The sequence below is a fragment of the Paroedura picta genome, chromosome 10, assembly GCF_049243985.1.
Source record: "Paroedura picta isolate Pp20150507F chromosome 10, Ppicta_v3.0, whole genome shotgun sequence".
Lineage (NCBI taxonomy): Eukaryota > Metazoa > Chordata > Lepidosauria > Squamata > Gekkonidae > Paroedura > Paroedura picta.
The window spans coordinates 69768000-69786465 of NC_135378.1; the positions used below are offsets into that span (position 1 = coordinate 69768000).

At 46.3% G+C, this 18466-nt stretch overlaps 1 long non-coding RNA gene across 1 annotated transcript; it reads right to left on the reverse strand.

Moving 5' to 3' along the window:
- Positions 1-10068: 10068 nt before the first annotated feature.
- On the reverse strand, positions 10069-17675 carry LOC143819274 (uncharacterized). The gene is made up of 2 exons (XR_013224892.1): positions 16873-17675; positions 10069-10436 (listed from the first exon to the last, which is right to left on the reverse strand). It is a non-coding gene; the product is annotated as an uncharacterized LOC143819274 (long non-coding RNA).
- Between the last annotated feature and the right edge of the window lie 791 nt (positions 17676-18466).

An 18466-nucleotide genomic window follows, 5' to 3' on the forward strand; every position in this document is an offset into this window, starting at 1 on the left:
GTGGTTGCTGTGCAGTCTGCAAAGACTTGCTGGTGGCATACACCATGTTGATATGGCTTATGCTAACCTCTTCTTTTGTATGTTCCTGGTGCCTCTTATGGGACCCTCAGACAAAAGTTCTAGAGCCCAAAGGCTCCATGGAAGTGGACAGTGAAGACTTGGCTAACCTCCCTAATGGAGAAAATTCTGTGCTAGTGCTAAAGAAGGTACTTGGGTCACAGATATTCACGAAAGAAGAGCTGCTGAAACCCCTCCTACAGGGAACTCAACAAGTTGCAGGAGATATCTCGGCTGATGACGCAGGACACTCCTTGAATGAGCCCTCACCTCTGGAGACTTCAGTTTCTCCCCCTTTGGGCTTCTTGCCAAAACAACATGACAACATTCAGGGTGAGGGTGAAGCCTTCGAAAATCAGCTAAACGAGAAGTTAACTGACCTCATCCCGAATACGCCAGTCAGGAAACTGATCTCTCGCATGATCCGCATCCTGAAAGTAGATTGCACGTCACCCACACTCCAGGCGGCTTGTGCAAAACTGATCACTAAAACAGACCTCCTCATACAACTCTTTACTGAACACATCAAGAAAACCTCCGCCCTATGGAATATTCAGCCCTCCTTGGATGCGGCTGATATGATCACAGGAAGCACACCAAAACGGGAGAAGCCTCTAGGAAGGATAACAAATGAGGGAATTCCAGCAAACGGCTATGGCAACAAGCTGCTCTTGGCTATTTCAGTGACCACCGGCATTCTCATTATTGTGGTTGTTATCTGCTTAATTGTTGTCTGGTCACAGCGTTCTGCAGCCAAGGAGAAGACCTTTCCGGGGAAAGAAAAGAAACTCGTCCCAGATGAAGAGATTCCCGGAACACCCTCTCCTCTGAGGGATAAGCCTCTTTGGTTCAAATATATGTATTCTAATCTGGATGAACTGGAGAAAAACACACTGGACAAAGAGCATGATGAAGAATCCTTCGAAGAAGTGGATACGACCAGTTGGAGCATGGGAACACCAACATTACGAGAGCCCAGTATTGAGAAAATATTATCGGAACCACTGCTGGAACAACTGATTCCTCATGTTACTCCACCTCCATCATCAGCAGAACTTGCTCCTCCTGCTCCTCTTCCTCCTCCTCCTCCACCACCACCACCACCACTTGCTCCTGAACCACCACCACCTGCTCCAGAACCACCACCACCTGCTCCAGAACCACCACCACCTGCTCCAGAACCACCACCACCTGCTCCAGAACCACCACCCCCAGCAGCACCAGGACCTGCTCCTGAACTACCACCACCTGCTCCTGAACCATCACCACCACCACCACCTGTTCCTGAACCACCACCACCAACTCCTTCTACTCCTTCTGACAAATCCATTGAAAAAAAGAGTTCAGAAACAACAGAGGCCACCAGTCCAAAAGCTGCATCTTCAACAGCAGATGAAGACGTCGAGGGCTCTGCTGAGAAATCTGAGAACCCCCCTTCAGCAGAGGTTATGAGTGAAGGACCAGAAAGTGGAGAGGGGGATGATGAGGGTGAAGGTGAAGGAGAAGTTGAAGAAGAAGAAGAAGAGAGCGACTGATCTCTCTCATTATGAATATTTACAATAATCTGTAATAAAGTTTCAGTGATGGTTCTATTAAACATGTGATTAAAAACACACCTCTGACATAAAGTGTTTTGATTGGGTTTGACTGAAAATCTGCAGTCATGTTTCCATCTGTAGAAAGAGCAGTCATTTATTATTTATAAATTTGTTTATTAATATTTAAATGTTTATATTGCCCTTCCCTGTGGGCTCTTATCTAATAAGAATGCTCCTGACTTCTGCGCCTTTCATTGAGGTTTATATCCACTCCAGGATACTGTGGGGGAAAGGTAGGGTCACCATGAATTAATCATGCTTGTTGCAGAGAGGAAATTTAAAGCATAGATATAAAGTAAAGGCACCACTCTAAGTCAAAAGAGAATTGTACTTCAGAAGCCTTGACAGAGGCACAGGATAAATGCAAGTCTCAATTGAAAATGAACTAATCAGTATGTATATTAGTCTTACTCATGATGGATATGATCATTTTTAATTCATTTAAGACTTAGCTGGACAATTAATTTATTTTATACATGGGCTTTCAGTAGGGTTGCCAACTATGGGTTGGGAGGCACCTGGAGACTTTGGTGGTGAAGGATATTGGTGTGGAAGGACCAAAGTGGAGCATACTGCTATGGAGTCCACCTTCTAAAGCAGCCATGTCATCCAGAAGCACCTGTCTCTGTTGCTTGGAGATGAGGTGTAAAACCAGGGGATTTCCAGGTACGACCTGGGGACTGGCATCCCTAGTAATCTATCCTATTAACTCTTCCAGAAGTCACAGGTAAAACAGGATGAACGTCAGATCTAATGCTTCAATATACTCATAGTACCCTTTTGTCTCTACTACATCAAATAACTATATTGAATCTATTGATTAATTGGACCTACTCACCCAAAAATCTTTGCTTTTAATAGAGACAGAGAAAGGAAAAAGGAATTATTAAATTGACTTGGAGATGACAATGACAGAAACTATTTACCCACCGTGACATGCTGATTTTTTTTAAACCTTCATCAAATATCAATAAGATGATGTGCGGATGGTTTATACCATTGGTCCCCAACCTTTTTATCACCGGGGACCAGTCAACATTTGAGAATTTTACTGAGGCCGAGGGGGGGTAGTCTTTTGCCGAACGATGTCGCCACCACTGCCTGAGCCCCTGCTCCACTTGATTTCCCGCTGGCGCCGCTGACTTCCTGCTGCCCACTGTGCAGTTCCCCGCTATGGCGGCCGCCAGAGAGCACCAAAGGTGAGCCGGCGGCAGAGTGGCACGGCAGCCACCGAGGCAGCATCCAGGGAGGAGGATGAGCAGGAGCCGCGGCCCGGCACCGCTATATGGCCGCAGCCCGGCACCGACTCCCCAATGAGCACTCCTAATAGCTTATACTGTTTTCCACACCTCCGTTGTTTTCCTTACCTCTGCGTGACAGGCTCAAGGTCACCCAGTAGGACTGCCAGGTCTGGTTGGGGGGATACCTGGAGATTTGGGGGGTGGAGCCAGGGGAAGGCAGGGTTTGGGGAGTGGAGAGACCTCAGGAGGGAATAAAGACATACAGTCTGCCTTCCAAAACGGCCATTGGCTCTAGGAAAACTGATCTCTGTTGTCTAGAGAAGGCATCTGTAATTCCGGGAGACTTTCAGCCACCACCAATTTCTAGCCCAGTAAGCTTCCATTTCAGGGTGGGGATTTGAACCAGTACAAACCAAGTCACCGGTTCCATCACACAGGGACAGGCTGGAAGCAGAGGTGCTGATGTCACACAAATGTCACATGATGTCACATGTTGGAGGCAATACTCTGGCCTTGGGGCAAAACTCTTTGGCAACATTTTGCCCCAAAGCCAGAGCAGGCACCATGCCTTGCGCACCTTCCCTCACCTGAAACTCACAGACCTGACACCACACACCACCTTCATGCGCAATCCCCTCCCTTGCGCCATACCAGAAACTTGTGGAGCTGATGCCAATTTTGTGTGTGTGGGGGGGGCAGTGCATGTGACGGTGGTGTCTGGCATCTATGCCAGCTCTGCACATTTCATGAGAGGAGTTGGCATGCACAATAGCTGCAGGCAGCATCTGGGCCGGCTCTGTGAGTTTCGGGGGATGGACAGCGTCTGTGACAACGACTGACAGCATCTCCAGCAAAGCCACAAATGCTCTGCAAGATTTCAGTGAAGGGGATTCTCCCACTTAATAAAGCCTCTAAAGTGGATAAAGGGAGGTGCAAAAGCAGGGTTTCCCCCACCCCATACCCAGTGGGGTTCTGGCATCCCTAGCCAGAAAGCATTGTGCAAACTTGCCCTTTCTATCTGTGCCCAGAAGAGTGTCTGCATCCTTCAATCCTCCCCATTATTTCATACATCCCTATCCTTCCTGAATGGTTACAATTAGCCCAGTTTGTGACTCACCTCACGTTCTAATCCCATCCGAGCTACAATGTTTATTTCACAGGACGTTCAATTAATTGATAATACAATCTGCCGTGAGGCCTTGTTTCCTTTCCCTCCCGTTGCTAAGTATAGCCTGAATGGCACAGCAAGCCACAAAGGAAAAAATAATTAAGTAACCTCAAAAGGCCAGATTTCCGCTACTTCATGTTGCGAAATCCTTAGAGAAGGGTCAAGGGTGCTGACATCGTCAGGCTCTAAGCAGCTCTCGTAAAACAAAAGCGGATTCCGTAACCGGCCTCCAATGTGAAATGAAGGCCGAGTCAACACAGAATTGTTCTGAGTACCCAGAACAGCCTTTTTGTAAAACATTACAGTAAACATGTGGCAGCAACGGACAATCACAGGTACGTGTTGAAGATGAGGTCCCCGTTTGCCATGGGCCTATTATGCATGGCCGCTGAAACGGCAGCATGGAGAATGCGGAGGAGGAAGAAGCGAAGAAAACCACTTACGCACGGTATGGAACGCAATGGCGGCAAAACCCAGGGTGTTTCCGCACAAGGACCAATGTTGCCAATGGGTTCCACAAAGCGGAAACGCTATTTTAAATAGTGGAATCTCGGTGTTACGCATACCTGCATTTGTAGTGGAATCCAGTAGCGTTTCATTTGTTCCCCACAGGTTTCTGGTCTTGCAGGAATCGCTAGAAAGGAAGCGATTTTTTCTGTGCTTGGTCCCGCCCCTGGCCATCAATCAAACGAACAGCCAATGGGCAGTTGTTATCATGCTCCAGAAAAGCCCCTTTCCCTTTAAGCACAGGTTTAAAAAAAAAAAAAACACGTTGCAACGAATACACGTTGATTCGTTGCAACGGAGAGACCCATCTAGCTGCTGTGTGAGCTGGCGATTCATCGTTACCACGCTCCCCCGAGTGAAAAAAAATCCCCCCCCCCGCACAGGCGTGATTTTCGGCCGAAAATAAAGGGAACTTGTAAACGGGGCTGCATTGTCCTTGGGGACTTAGGGGAGCTTTAAAGCACTTCTGTGGAGGGACTGTAGCCAGAGAAGCCTCGCTGGGTGAATCAAGCCTTGCTGGTTCGTTGCTTACCCCACTCGCTCCGAGGGGAAAAAAATGGCGATCGATTCTCCAGAAGTTCAGAGGAGAGAGCCAGGGGGAGGGACTTCGTTGGAACCGCAACAATGAGAACGCACGGGTCTTTTTCGCTAGTGTTGCAGATTGTTCGCAAGAGTGTAGCGCTTTTCAGAGGGTAAATCCACTTTTCCCGATTTCCCTAGAAGCGCTACAACGAATCGCTTTTCGCGGAACTGTTGCAGGAGTGTTGCGGATTATGTGCGACGTCTTGCGGAACTGCAAATTAGTAGCGTTTACAATATGAAAGCCTTCCTCTACATTAAAGTAATGCGGAATGCCCCCCCCCCGAGTATCCGATTATGCACGCGGCTACTCTGGAGCTGCTTCTGGTTGTGCCCTGGTCCCGGGAAGCTCCACTTTCTTCCGCATCTCACTAACGCGGCTTTTTCGGAGGCATACATTGATTCTGCGCCCGGTTGCTGCCTGCAGCGTGCATAATTGGTGATTTTAGCCGCCTCGGATCATCCTGCCAGTACTCGACATACTGCCGCTCCAAAACAATAAAGTTGTGATGTCAAAGTGAGAGGTGCTTCCCTAGACTTTGGGATGCCAGCCTCCAGGTGGGACCTGGACAGATTACAGAGATTAGTTCCCCTAGAGAAAATGGATGCTGTGGAAGGTGGACTCCTCTCTGGGATTCCTCCCCAAAGCTCTGGGAATTTCCCAACCTGGAGGTGGCAACCCTATCTCTTCATCTCCCACTGGTAGCCGGGGGGGGGGTTCTGGCAACCCTACCTAAACTCCCGTTATGCCTGCAGGCACCATTGGAATTCTGACATGACACAACGGGCTCAGGGACAAAATGGCTGCCACAGCTTACGTTCACAGTCAGAGAAAATCGTTGTGCTGTGGTTAGAGCTGCTATCCAGTGGCCAATCAGGAACCTTGCTGGGAAAAGGCCCAACCTGACCCTGCCAACTTTCAAAAAGTACTTAGTGAGCACCAGGAAAGGTTCTGATGGTCATCACATTGAGGACCCCATACTAGACAATGCAAAAAGGGAAGAGGAAGCTAGAGAAGAAAATGTATAAACTGAGAATGAGGTCCAACGCTACAGTGTATCTGGTTCTCTTTGGTTCCTGGAGAGACACCTGAGAACCCTATGCACGTTGCTGACCTCCACAAAGGAATATTGGGATCGTGTTGTGATTTCTAATTAGAGATGCTAGAAATTTAACATTATGTGGGGTTTACATCTGAATTAGGGACCAAGTCTTGCCAGTGCAAGGGAAAAGATACTCTGTTGGAGCTGCTGTTTTCTTCATGGGACAAACATACGTAACACAAAGGAGAGGCCTGAGATCAGGAAAATGGCATGGCATGGGATGGGGAGAAATGTCAGTCCATCTTCCCCATGACCCTGATCCAAAGCAGCCCCTACTGCCTTTTATTTACTCTTAAATGCCCGGAGAGATATGCTTACGGGTCGCCAGACCCAACAACTAGTTAGATCCAGAGCTGCGTGGATAACATGGTTATTTTGAAGTTAGGGAAAGTACCTCTCAAAAATGCAGGGGAGGTGACTACAATCAGCAGGGCTCTCAAAGCCAACTTTTGTGTTCTTCTTCGATATATCGGGGGTGGGTTGGTTGGATGCCTAAAGGCCTTCTATACGTGGTAGTGGAAAGTGCCATTGAGTTACAACTGACTCCTGGGGGCCCCATAGGCTTTTCAAGGCAAGGGATGTTCCAAGGTCGTTTGCTGTTGCCTGCCTCTGTATAGCAGCCCTGGAATTCCTTGGGGGTCTTCCATCCAAATACTAGCCATGGCCAACCCTGTATCGCTCCTGAGATTTGACAAGTTCAGGCCAGCCTAGCGGACCATCGACCGGGCTGTTCTCTTAAGTTTAGCGGCCTTTCTGAAATATTATTTTCTGGGAGCTACTGAGAGTGAATGAGCTACTGAGGAAGCAAGCAGTCAGGCATTCAAGCAAGTCAGGATTTAGGAAGAAAAGGAATTCTGAAGCTGGTTTTATTAACCTTTTTTGCATCGGTTGGCATTGCCTGCTCCTTGTTTTTCCACAAAGAGGGTCGTGGAAATGTGGCCCATGTGGCCCGTCTCAAGTGTTTCTATCAAGAAAAATGTTAAGCGGATAGTCTCCTTCGTTCTCCAGGACTTTTGCCCCTATTTTCTTCCACCATGGACCACAGCATAGCTTATGTAAGACTCCCAGAAGGCCTTCCGTCCCAGAACTGACCAGCCTCATGCTTGGGTAGCAGCAGCAGCAGCAGCAGCAGCAGAAGCAACAAAGCTTTTGTTCTGCTCCCATGCGTGGGACTTGGGATTTGAACATCCACACTTTAATTTGCTGGGCCAGAGCATTCTCACTAAATCACTAGCAAGAAATCGCCCCGGGTGCTCGGTCCCCCCACTTAATGATCATGATTAATCTATATACTTTTAAAAACTTTTCCTCTGAGTGATCCTTGTGATAAATGGGCCTAGTTAGAACTTTCAATTAAACACAATGACCTGCTGTGAAGGCAGGCTGAGGCTTCCCGTCTAGGGCATTTATTGGTTCATTTCCATGAGGGATAAACCAGATTACATTACATTATGGCTGCTTTTCTTTTCACCTGTTTTTATTAGCTTTGTCATTAACCTTTTAAACCAGCGCCTATTAAAACGGAATCGGAGAAATGTTTTTAAAGCCATCTCTTCCTTGGTCCTCCTCCCCTACCCATTGATATTTATATCCAACCTTGAACAGATAATTTTCTCTTTCTGTGTAGCTTTCTTCTGCAAAAGGCACTTTCTGTGTTTTTCCCACTGGATTATCCTTTGAGTTTCATACCAAGGTCCTCATTGGATTGGATTCAGCTGTCTTCTCCAGTGCATGGCACTCAAGACACTCTGATGAAGTTTGTGCCCTCTTTCACACAGGAATATACATGAAGGGGCCTTACCACTGGTCCATCAAGGCCAGTGTTGTATTCTCAGATTGTCAGTGGCTCTCCAGGCTCTCCGGGGTCTTTCATATCATCAACTACCAAGTCCCTTTAACTGGAGAGACACCTGCGATTGATCCTGGGACTTCCTGCATGCCAAGCAGAAATTCTCCCACTGAGCCACGACCCCTTCCTGCACCCCAGTTCCATTCTATGCTTTAGAGCACTGATGATCATTTTAATAATAATAATATGCTCTTCTATGTCATAGAAGCGTACAATGAAACGAACCAACAGTAAAGTGCATTGTTCTAAAACAAGCAAAAAGCAAAACAAATGGCCAATAGCCACTAACTTGGTGAAATTGAGTGTAGCCCCTGCTGAAAGATTCCTTCTTCTCCGAGACATAGTAATAGGCCTGGCTTTGTTCCCCCTTACGGGAATAGGAGATGCTTTGGATGAGCCCATGAACAGGGAGAAAAAAGCTACCTCCACCATAGGGGGATTCTTAGCTTGGATCCTCTCAACATTTTGTGTTTGGCCTCAATACTCCGTTCTGAAATTGGTCTTTGCCTCCCTTTGGCAGCCAGTCTGCACTCCCATTCTTGAAGTTCCATAAGTGTCCTCAGGTGAGATTGGGTCCCCTGTGAATAACCTATTATGAATCCCAGAAAATATTCCAGTATGATGTAGTTGTTGGAGTGTCAGGCCAATATTGGGGAGACCTGGGTTCACTTTCAGCCGTGATGTTCGCTGTGTGACCTCGTGCCCGTCACTCTTGGCCTAACCTAACTTGAGATGACTACTGAAGAACTCAAAATAAAGAATGGGTCAAGGCCATAAGGGGAAAAAAAAGTGTCTTGTTTCAGAAGATGTTGCCAGTATTTCATTAAAATATACTACCCTGGGGCTGGATTAAAATTGCCTTTTGCAGTTATGTTTTCCGCGAGCATTTCTGAAGTAAACAAGGAACCAGCCTTTGAAATAAGGAACAGGTGGCAAGCCTAACTCTATCTTAGAGAGAAGCTATGAGAGGAAAATGGAGGGCTGGGGGGTTGCATTCGCTTCTCTGAGCACCTCTGAATATAAATGTAAGATGTATGAAAAGTGCCCTCTCTGAGAGCCACGTTTTCACAAGAGAGTAGAAAGAATTCAACAGAGTAGCTAGATTGTCGTCGTGATCGGATTGGACCCATCCTGACCTATGCTAAAGGTGTGCCTTGCTGCTCTCTCGTTTCCATGTTCTTAGGCTCTTACAGCCCTGGCCTGTCCTTAATGTCCTAGGGGTAGTCAACCTGTGGTCCTCCTAATGTCCATGGACTACAATTCCCATGAGCCCCTGCTGGCAGGGGCTCATGGGAATTATAGTCCATGGACATCTGGAGGACCACGGGTTGACTACCCCTGCTACACAGAACACACAGAACACCCTCTCACACACAAAACCCTTAGCAAAACTCACTTCCTGAGCAACCGGAACAAGCTTCTTACCTGAGGAACCTGGCGATGGACCTGACATCGTTCTTCTCAAACTTTCATTACAGGAAGCATCTCCCCACCCACCCCCACTCCTGAAGCAGATGTTACGCTTCCCAAAAGGAGAATAATTGCCTGTCACCAAATCCTGGCTTATGTAGCTCTGATCCTACATCTATTTTCTCCATCCAGCTGTCCAAACTGGAAAGTCAAACCCATGATAGGCTGGATACCCGAGTCAAACCTAATTCTAGCAAGGAATTCTTTTTCTTTTTCATTTACTAGGTCACAGGGCTGAAGAGCAGGTGCTCTTGGGGCTTTGCAACTTGAACTCTGAAAGTTAAACAGATTCTCTCACGTGTCCACATGATTTCCATTTGCGTATTTGAATTTCATAACCCACCAAACAACCCAATAATTAAGTCCGTAATTTAAAGACTGACCTGAAATGCCCCTTTTAGTGAGTGAGCAGCCCATTAATTACGTGTGACGATGCAAAGGCCTTTCTAGATAGCTGCTTTATTGCAGAAGTCATTGTTCAGTAGTAGTCCAGGACTCAAACTGGGGATATACATTTATTAAGGGAATCCTAGTCAATTACTTATATGAATCTGAGTTAGTTAATAATTAGTAAATTAAATCTGCATACATTTGCATCTAAAATATGCAATGGCTCCCAGTAATACAGCATGTTTTACTAGGGGGTTTTTTTGGACAAATACTGACGGGGGCATCATCTGGAAGAAGCCTTCCCCTCTCCTTCTGTCTTATATAGAAGGGAATGCATCTTTTAAAATAGTGTTTGGCACCTGCCAGTTTGGTCAGTTGATGTGAAGGGCTAGCATCTTAGAGTCCTGGGTTCAAATCTCCATGAAGCTTGATTGGGCCGGTCGCACTCTTTCAGCCTGATCTCACAGGGTTGGTCTGTGGGTAAAGCAGAGGAGGAGAGATCAATGAATGCTCTCCGCACTCCAGCAAAGAAAGCCCAGAAAAAGACGTACCAAATAACTAAAGAAGGGTAGGCACCTTTCCAGACAGTGTTTGCCATCATCAGTTTTTAATAAGTATTTGCACTAAAAACCACATATTAAAAATATGTTTCCACACCGTTTGGAAGCACCTTTTTCACTGGCTCTTCTAGCCAACTAACTGACCAAATGTAACTTCATGGTTATGGGTCCATTGTGGATAAGAAACATTCTCCCTACTTATTATTGTTGGGGAAAGAACAAAGTTTGAGATCAGAGGCACCTTTAAGACAGAGTTCAATTCTGGGTATGAGCTTTTGTGTGTATCCATAGCCATAATTAAACTTGGTGAGTCTTAATGGTGTCCCTGAACTCAAATTTTGACCTGTTGCTTCAGCAACCCACCTGGATCTACTGTTGAGGACACTGAGGCTTATCTGCTGCACCATTCACCGGGAATGTGACTGTGTTTGTATCATGGGGGTAGTCAAACTGCGGCTCTCCAGATGTCCATGGACTGCAATTCCCATTAGTCCCTTCCAGTGTTCGCTGTCAGGGGCTCATGGGAATTGTAGTCCAAGGACATCTGGAGGGCTGCAGTTTGACTCCCCCTGTAAAATGATTATTGAGTTTTGTCCTTTTACACTTGTCTTAGTTTTTACACTTTTTAAAGCATTGTTGTTGTTTTTTACTTGTCAAGGGAGTGATCAAATTACATTACTCCATTCCTTTAAAACTTGCCTCTTGTGGCGCAGAGTGGTAAGGCAGCAGACCTGCAGTCTGAAAGCTCTGCCCATGAGGCTGGGAGTTCGATCCCAGCAGCTGGCTCAAGGTTGACTCAGCCTTCCATCCTTCCAAGGTCGGTAAAATGAGTACCCAGCTTGCTGGGGGATAAATGGTAATGACTAGGGAAGGCACTGGCAAACCACCCCGTATTGAGTCTGCCATGAAAACGCTAGAGGGCATCACCCCAAGGGTCAGACATGACCTGGTGCTTGCAAAGGGGATACTTTTACCTTTACCTTTAGTCCTTTAAAATGAAAATCCCAAAGAAACCGTTGGACACTAGCAAAGCTACCTGTATGTTGCTAGCCCAAATCAGGATATGTCCTACTTCAGCACTTTTTGTGCTAGATAATTTTTTTTGCAAGAGTTTTTCTCTTCCCTCAAAAGGTCCTGAGTTTGTGTAATCAATAGGAATTTCAATACAGTTAATGACGCAAGTGGCACAAATGCCTTTCAGATAAATTGAAGTGCTGAGCCTGGAATGTAATTCAAATGTAGGCGACATTCTCTTTGCCAATAATGCCATCTCACAAATCAACCATGTATCAGATGTAATCGTTGGGTCCTTTGGTAAGAATATTAATGTTGCAAGCAGCGCTCCTGACTTTATTCAATTATATAGATGCAATTTTTTTTTTAAATGAATTATTTTACAAAATGATAATGCAATTACCGGGAAACAAACACATTAACTATTCATGCAAAGACATGTCCCTTTTAATATTAATCCAACCTTGCTCTGGCAAGCAGCATGCCTCTTCACATACCTGAGCATGCAGAATGGTGTGTCCTCCCCACACTGTTCTAAGGCTCACAACGTTCCTCACACCTTTTCTAATTGAATGTATGTGACTGGTCATACCACGTGTAGGAAATAGGGGGGAAACTGATGCTTGTAGGGAAAGATGCTTTAATATTTGTGAAACCCCAACACGTTTCGCATCAAGCTTCTTCAGGGGGATACCACTTCAGATTCTCGGTGGAATTTTACTTTCCCTTCTGTAAGAATTAAACACACCACATGTAGAACAGTTGACATTGCAACCCTAGGAATGCTTTCCAGGGACAAAGTCCCACTGTGCAGACTGGGTTCTGAGTAACTCGCAGAAATGCAGGATTTGCACAGCTTTGCAGAGGGAGGGGAGAATAAAATACAACCGCTCCAAGGACATGTGCTGTTGTACTTGCCAGCCCCCCAAACCCACACCCACTGGCATTGTTACAGGGGGGAAAAATCCTCTTCTCATAAGACACATAAAATAACATCTCTGCGGCCCACCTAGCCTGGATTCTCAGTGGTCAGCCGGTCGACTCTGAGAGCTCACTAGCACACCAGGAAGGCAACTGTACTCTCCTGTTATGGCTCCTTAGCAAGTGATGCTCAGGGACATCTTATGACTTAAGGCACATGCATTCCACTGAGCCACCATTTAGCTAACAGCCATGGGGTAGATCAATCCGACATATTCTTGGCTGGGTCCCCTTTAAAGCCACCTTTAAAGCGACCATATGTTAAATATGAACTGTGTATTTGCCAGGCCCCACGGCCAAGCCATTCGATGCCTGCAGCCCGCGGCGGTCGTGCTTTTTAAATCGAGCTCATGCTGTCTTCAAGCAATGCTGTGGAGAGCTGGGAAAAAAGCTCAGATTGGCTTTGGGTTGCAGTCAAGCGTCAAAAGCCAATTCATGCTTTCTTGGACTCCTGGCATCAGCACGGACGTCGCCGGCTCAGTTAGTATCAGCATGGCTAAGAGTCTGCACAGACTGATTAAAAGCTGAGGTTGCCACAGGCTGCAAAGGTCAGATGGTTTGATCCCTAGTTCTTTATGTATTCCCATCAACCCCACTGGAATCCTTTTTTATTTCCCCCCCTTTCCTTCCCACACGACCTTCCAGTTAGCCTGATGAAAATTACCCAGGGCTTGCACAATTCCTTCAGATCTGCACTCACAATGAGCCATCAGATCCCCAAGGATGGTGATTTTCTCTTCTTCCCTGTAGTTTTGTTTATCTTGCAGCATTACGAATCTTCACTATCATTAACTGCACTTCCAGGTCGCATCTCAAATATCTTTGGGACTGAAGGCCTTGTGCTTGACTTTTCTTTTCAAGTCAAAGGTTATGATGCATTCTTCTCGTGCTGCTCCTAGAGCAATCTCCTGCCCTCCTTGGGGGAGAAGGCTATTCATAGAATATCTGAGCGACATGATTTCTTTGTCTCTGCAACTTCCCACACCAGCATTACTGAATGTGCTAGTAAGAAAAGGAACAACACTGGCCTTCTTTTTGATATTATCTTCCAAGTTCAAAGTTTGTGACTGACTGTGGAAAAAAGGGCACCCAACTGGCTAGAGGTGGAGAAGTGGAGACACAAACACGATTCTCCAGATTAGAGTTTGCCGCTCTTAACCACTACACCATGCAGTCTAATTACTACACCATGCTAAATATTTGGACAGTGATTATAGGGATCACATTTTGAATATTTTTATTGGCATTTTCCAACACCCTTTGGTTGAGAAGAGCCTTGCTAGATCTGACCAATTACCTATCAGTTTCAGCAGCTATATCCCACGAGGCCACCCAAATGACTCTTGGGGCAAATGCGAGGGGAAATGAGGCCAAAGGCCCCTCTTGTGCTGCTCCTACAGTTGCCATCCTCCAGGTGGGATGACAAGGTACAGAATACACATGGAGAGATATGCACAAACAAGAAAAAAAAGTGTGGTTCAATAAATCTTGTAAGTTTCCGAATAAATCTTACATTTTCAACAACCTCTTTTCTGTTACCCAAAGAGACTTTGAGCTCTGCCTGAATGTATAGGTCATGTGCCATTATTATACAACCGAGGAAGTCCAACATCGAAACTAGTTATTTTCTAGGATACTAGTCTTGGTTGTGTTTGTTAGTTAAGAAATTGAAGTCAAAATACTTTTCTTGCTGTGTTAATTACTCTGCCAACAAGTTGGAGGGAAGCCTTAATAGGATCATATCCCTCAACCCCACTTTCCCCAGGTCTCTGCCCCCCAATCCTCCAGGAATTTCCTGTGCTGCAGCTGGCAACCACCCTTCCTCCTCCACCCACAAATTAACAGAACTGAGTAAAAATAAGTAAGTCTACCAGCACTGAAGATTCTCTGGAATCTTTCAGGGCGCAATTTGATGCCCATTTATTTTATCGGGTGCAAGAATGAAAACATATTTGGTCTGATCACCAACTCATAGGTGGTAACCAAAAACGTTAGTAGTCGTTGCCTGATGCAGCAAAGAGACACTAGGTCTCATTACGCACGAAAACAGTTGTCTATATCAAGCACTCATTGCACAAGTGGCATTATTAAATATGTTGTGAGCTGAGCCAGGAGGAAGAAAGATTAAAAATGAAAAGACTATAATACATCAGGGAAATCTAGCAACTGGAAAGGGAAATTGTATGGTCTATAATTCTCACATGCCACCAGAAGAGGGCTCTCCTGGGCTTTTCATGCCTCTAAGAAGAGATTTTACTTTTATTTCCCATGGTAACATTTCCAAGGCATAAATCAAACACAAATGAATAACCTTTGATTTATCATTCCTAATGGAGATGTACATCACACTGATGTGTCATCACATTTCAACTGTGGCCATTATGATGCCAATCTTACAGTAATTTTCCTCCATGTCATAATCGGCGATGAAGATGAACATTTCTATGTGGCACAATTAGATTTCCTTGTTATTTTAATGCTAGCTGAGTGCATATGACAGCCCTACCTGCTCTAAAGGCGCCTAACACTTTCCGGTTTGCACTGTGATCTAGTCCTCATCATTTCCTCACTAAAAGAGATTTGTGCTCCTAAAGGTCACCTTGGTTATAACAAGGGGTAGGTGTGTGTGGGGCGGAATTAGACTGGAAAAGTGTAGCTCTCCAACATCCACTAGATGCTTGTACACACTCAAAGTACTCGTGGGGATCGATTCACAAGACCACAAATTATTCCTGCGCGCTTGATAAATTCCAAAAGCACTACCACAGCCTGTGCACAAAAGCTGTTTTCCGGTTTGCTCTGTCTCACAGCCAGATCGATTTTCAGCATGTACAGAGGATCAGAGTTTTTATCCCATGCAAATCAGAATTCATTGCATGACCAATCTAAAGGGCGTTGACTGTGACCCTGCAGCAAACAATGCTTTGAGGGTTGGCCTTCAACCTTTCTGGAAGCAAGTGGTGTCAGATACTGGATGAAATTAATCATAGTACTCACTCTGTTTTAGGCTTGGTGAAATAGCCCCGGTGTTTTAAAGCAGCTCAGCATCTTGCTAACAGCCTGAATGGAACCAAGGCTGCATACAGTAAACCACAGAAATGGTCTGAGTGATTTGTATGGGATGGTGGAAAGTACTGTCAAGGCCCAGCTGGCTTATGCCAAGGCAAGAGACATTGGTTTGCCCCTGAATAGCAATCTTGGACTCCTTGGTGGTCTCCGTCCAACTATTAATCAGGGACAACCCTGCTTAGCTTCCAACACCTAACAAAATCAGGCTACTTTAGACTGCCTAGATTAGTGGTTCTCAACCGGGGGGTCGGGACCCCATTGGGGGGTTGTTCAAAGGGGTCGCATCAGGGCAAGCAGCTTGGCTGGGGGGGTGCCATTTACACAACAGCCTTGTGGGGTAGATGGAGATAGAGCGTTCATCTGTCTGAAGCAGCGGAAAAGAGCGAGATCAGCATGGTGGGACAAGAGGCAGAGCTGAACTGAGAAACCTCAGGGGAAAAAAATTATATACAATCATGAACAATGGCTCGTCACACCATTGGTCAATTTTGGTTTAATTTCTTTAAAAGAACACTTGCATAATTTTGTGGTTGAGGGTCACCACAACATGAAGAACTGCATTAAAGGGCTGTGGCATTAGAAAGCTTGAGAACCACTGGCCTAGATCATATGACTATTATTTTTATTCTGTTTTTTCATGGAGGGGGGGGGGGAAGGAAAAAAATTGCTATGCTGCCTATAAAATCCTAATGTTTAAAACTGTGCAGTACATATTGGGATCTGAGATCAGCTTGTGTGCCTGATGCTGTTAGGTGTTTTATACCTTTTTAAAGGTATCCTCCCACCTTCCAAGTCCTAAATGGAAGGGCAAAATCCCATGGCCTTCTTCAAGCAGTCAGAAGCTGCTCAGTGCAATCCACCATCATGCACTGAATGAGAAGAGGGGGAGGGCATTCTTGCCCAAGCAGGCATGTCCTTTCCCCTTGTAAAGCCACAATGGAATGGATCAAGTAAGATTTAAAAACCCTGCATTTTCCTTGAGTGGAACGGATGGCAGGCTGTAACGCTCCATCCCAGCTCTTGAACTCCAAAGGCACCTGCAGTCAATGCGAAAGACAATCTGCACTATATCTCTTTGCGTGTTCTCTGTACCCGAATAGCTTTAAACACAGACCTTTCCATGAGCACAATGGGTCTCCAGGGGCTGATTTCATGCCACGTATATTCAATAAACTTGCAGGATATGAGCATTAACCAGGGAAAGTAACTGTGCAAAGCCGCCCTCCATGTACTAATCCAGCTGTGTGCTTTTCATTTAAAGCAAACCCATCCCAATTTGTACTAACGGTAACTGTAGCTCAGGGCAGCAGGACGGCACGTCAAGCAGAGTTGTCCGACCAGTGAAAGGAGCAGGTTGAAAGTGCCAGCTGCATCCTTTGGGGCTGAGTCAGGCTGCACGTGGCAACGGCCAGCTGCAATTCTCCTTCCGGCGGGATTCTGTTTATAATCTGCTTTGTCACAGGGGTTTCGTGAGTTATCGCGACAACGGGCAGAAACAAAGAAGCAAGCGCCTGGCAAACCGAGCTGGATGGGACTGGTGCAGAGCACGCCGCGCGGACAGCAGGGCATTTCGACATCTGAGTCCTCCCATGCTCCCTAAGAGATTGTCCTGCGAGATCGAAGGGATCACATTATTTTTTTTTTGCTGCCTCTCTTAGGAATCTAGGTAATTGTAGCCCGTTCCGGGATTGTAGCTGACACGCAGTAACGAAACAGCTTCACCTGTTGAATCTCAGCCTGCAGCAGAGGAACGCTGAAAAGAAAAGAAAACTTGCAACCCTGTCCGCTCTCTCCTCTCCCTCGACGCTTTCCGGTGTGGCGGTTGCTACCGAGCGCCTCTTCCGCCCGCTTAGTGTGAGCGCGGCCGCCATCCTCCGGCAGGCAGAAATACTGCGGCAGGTCCCCGGGCAGCGGTCGGAGAAGGGCTCGCTCCCCTCCGTCTCGGCGCCGTGGGAGGGGTCCGAGTGGCAACCCCGGCGTTGAGAGCGAGCCTGGACCGCCCGGCCCACCGTCGGGAACGCCGCGCTCCTGCGGCCCGCGAGCAAGAGGGGGATGCACATCAAAGCGACTCTAAGCCGGCATCCGGAGATGCGAGGGGCTGCTTGGAAACGGGGGGATGAGCGACAAGGCGACAGGAACGGGTGCGGGGGTGGCGGTGGGGAGGGAAAGGTGTTATTCGGGGAGAATGAAAACAGGGAAGCAGCCCTTTCCCACATCCTGCAGCTAACCCTGCAGTTTGCCCTGGGTTTACCTCGAGCCATCCATTCAAAGCACGGGTTGGGACTCAAAATGTCATTTACTCGTCCCCCCTCCTCCCCGATTTGCAGATGCTTTTTGGTATTTACCAGATGTTCCAGGGCTGGAGCGGAGGAAGATACGAATTAACCCCTGCTTTGCCATTTTGCAGATCCAGGATTGGTTGCCAAGTAGCGTGGGTGGTCTCAGCATCTGCAAAAAATGCCCCAATTTCTTTCCCAGAAGCTTTTGGAACAATTTCTGCACTAAAAGTGATAAATTGCCATAGGAGTTAGCTTTCTAGTACAGTTAGATAAACTTTGTTTACCTTGATGTGTCATTCTTGGTTAATGTGTGCATTTACAAGCCACTCTGTATAATCATATCCTTTACAAAAGAACCGAATGATGCTGTAAGATGCTTTTGTATACTAGACTTTATTCCCTTTACATTGTACTCACAGCTCCCAACACTATTACCATAACTTTAATGAAATGATCTCCAAACCTTTTATGTACTGTGGCTTATATTAGCCCATCTGTAGAAAAGCAGCCTTATCTCCTTATCAATCCCTGCCCCTTTCTGCTTTTCACTGGCGTAAAGTTCATTGTGAAAACTCGGTCAAAAAAGGTAAGAGTCTAAAGG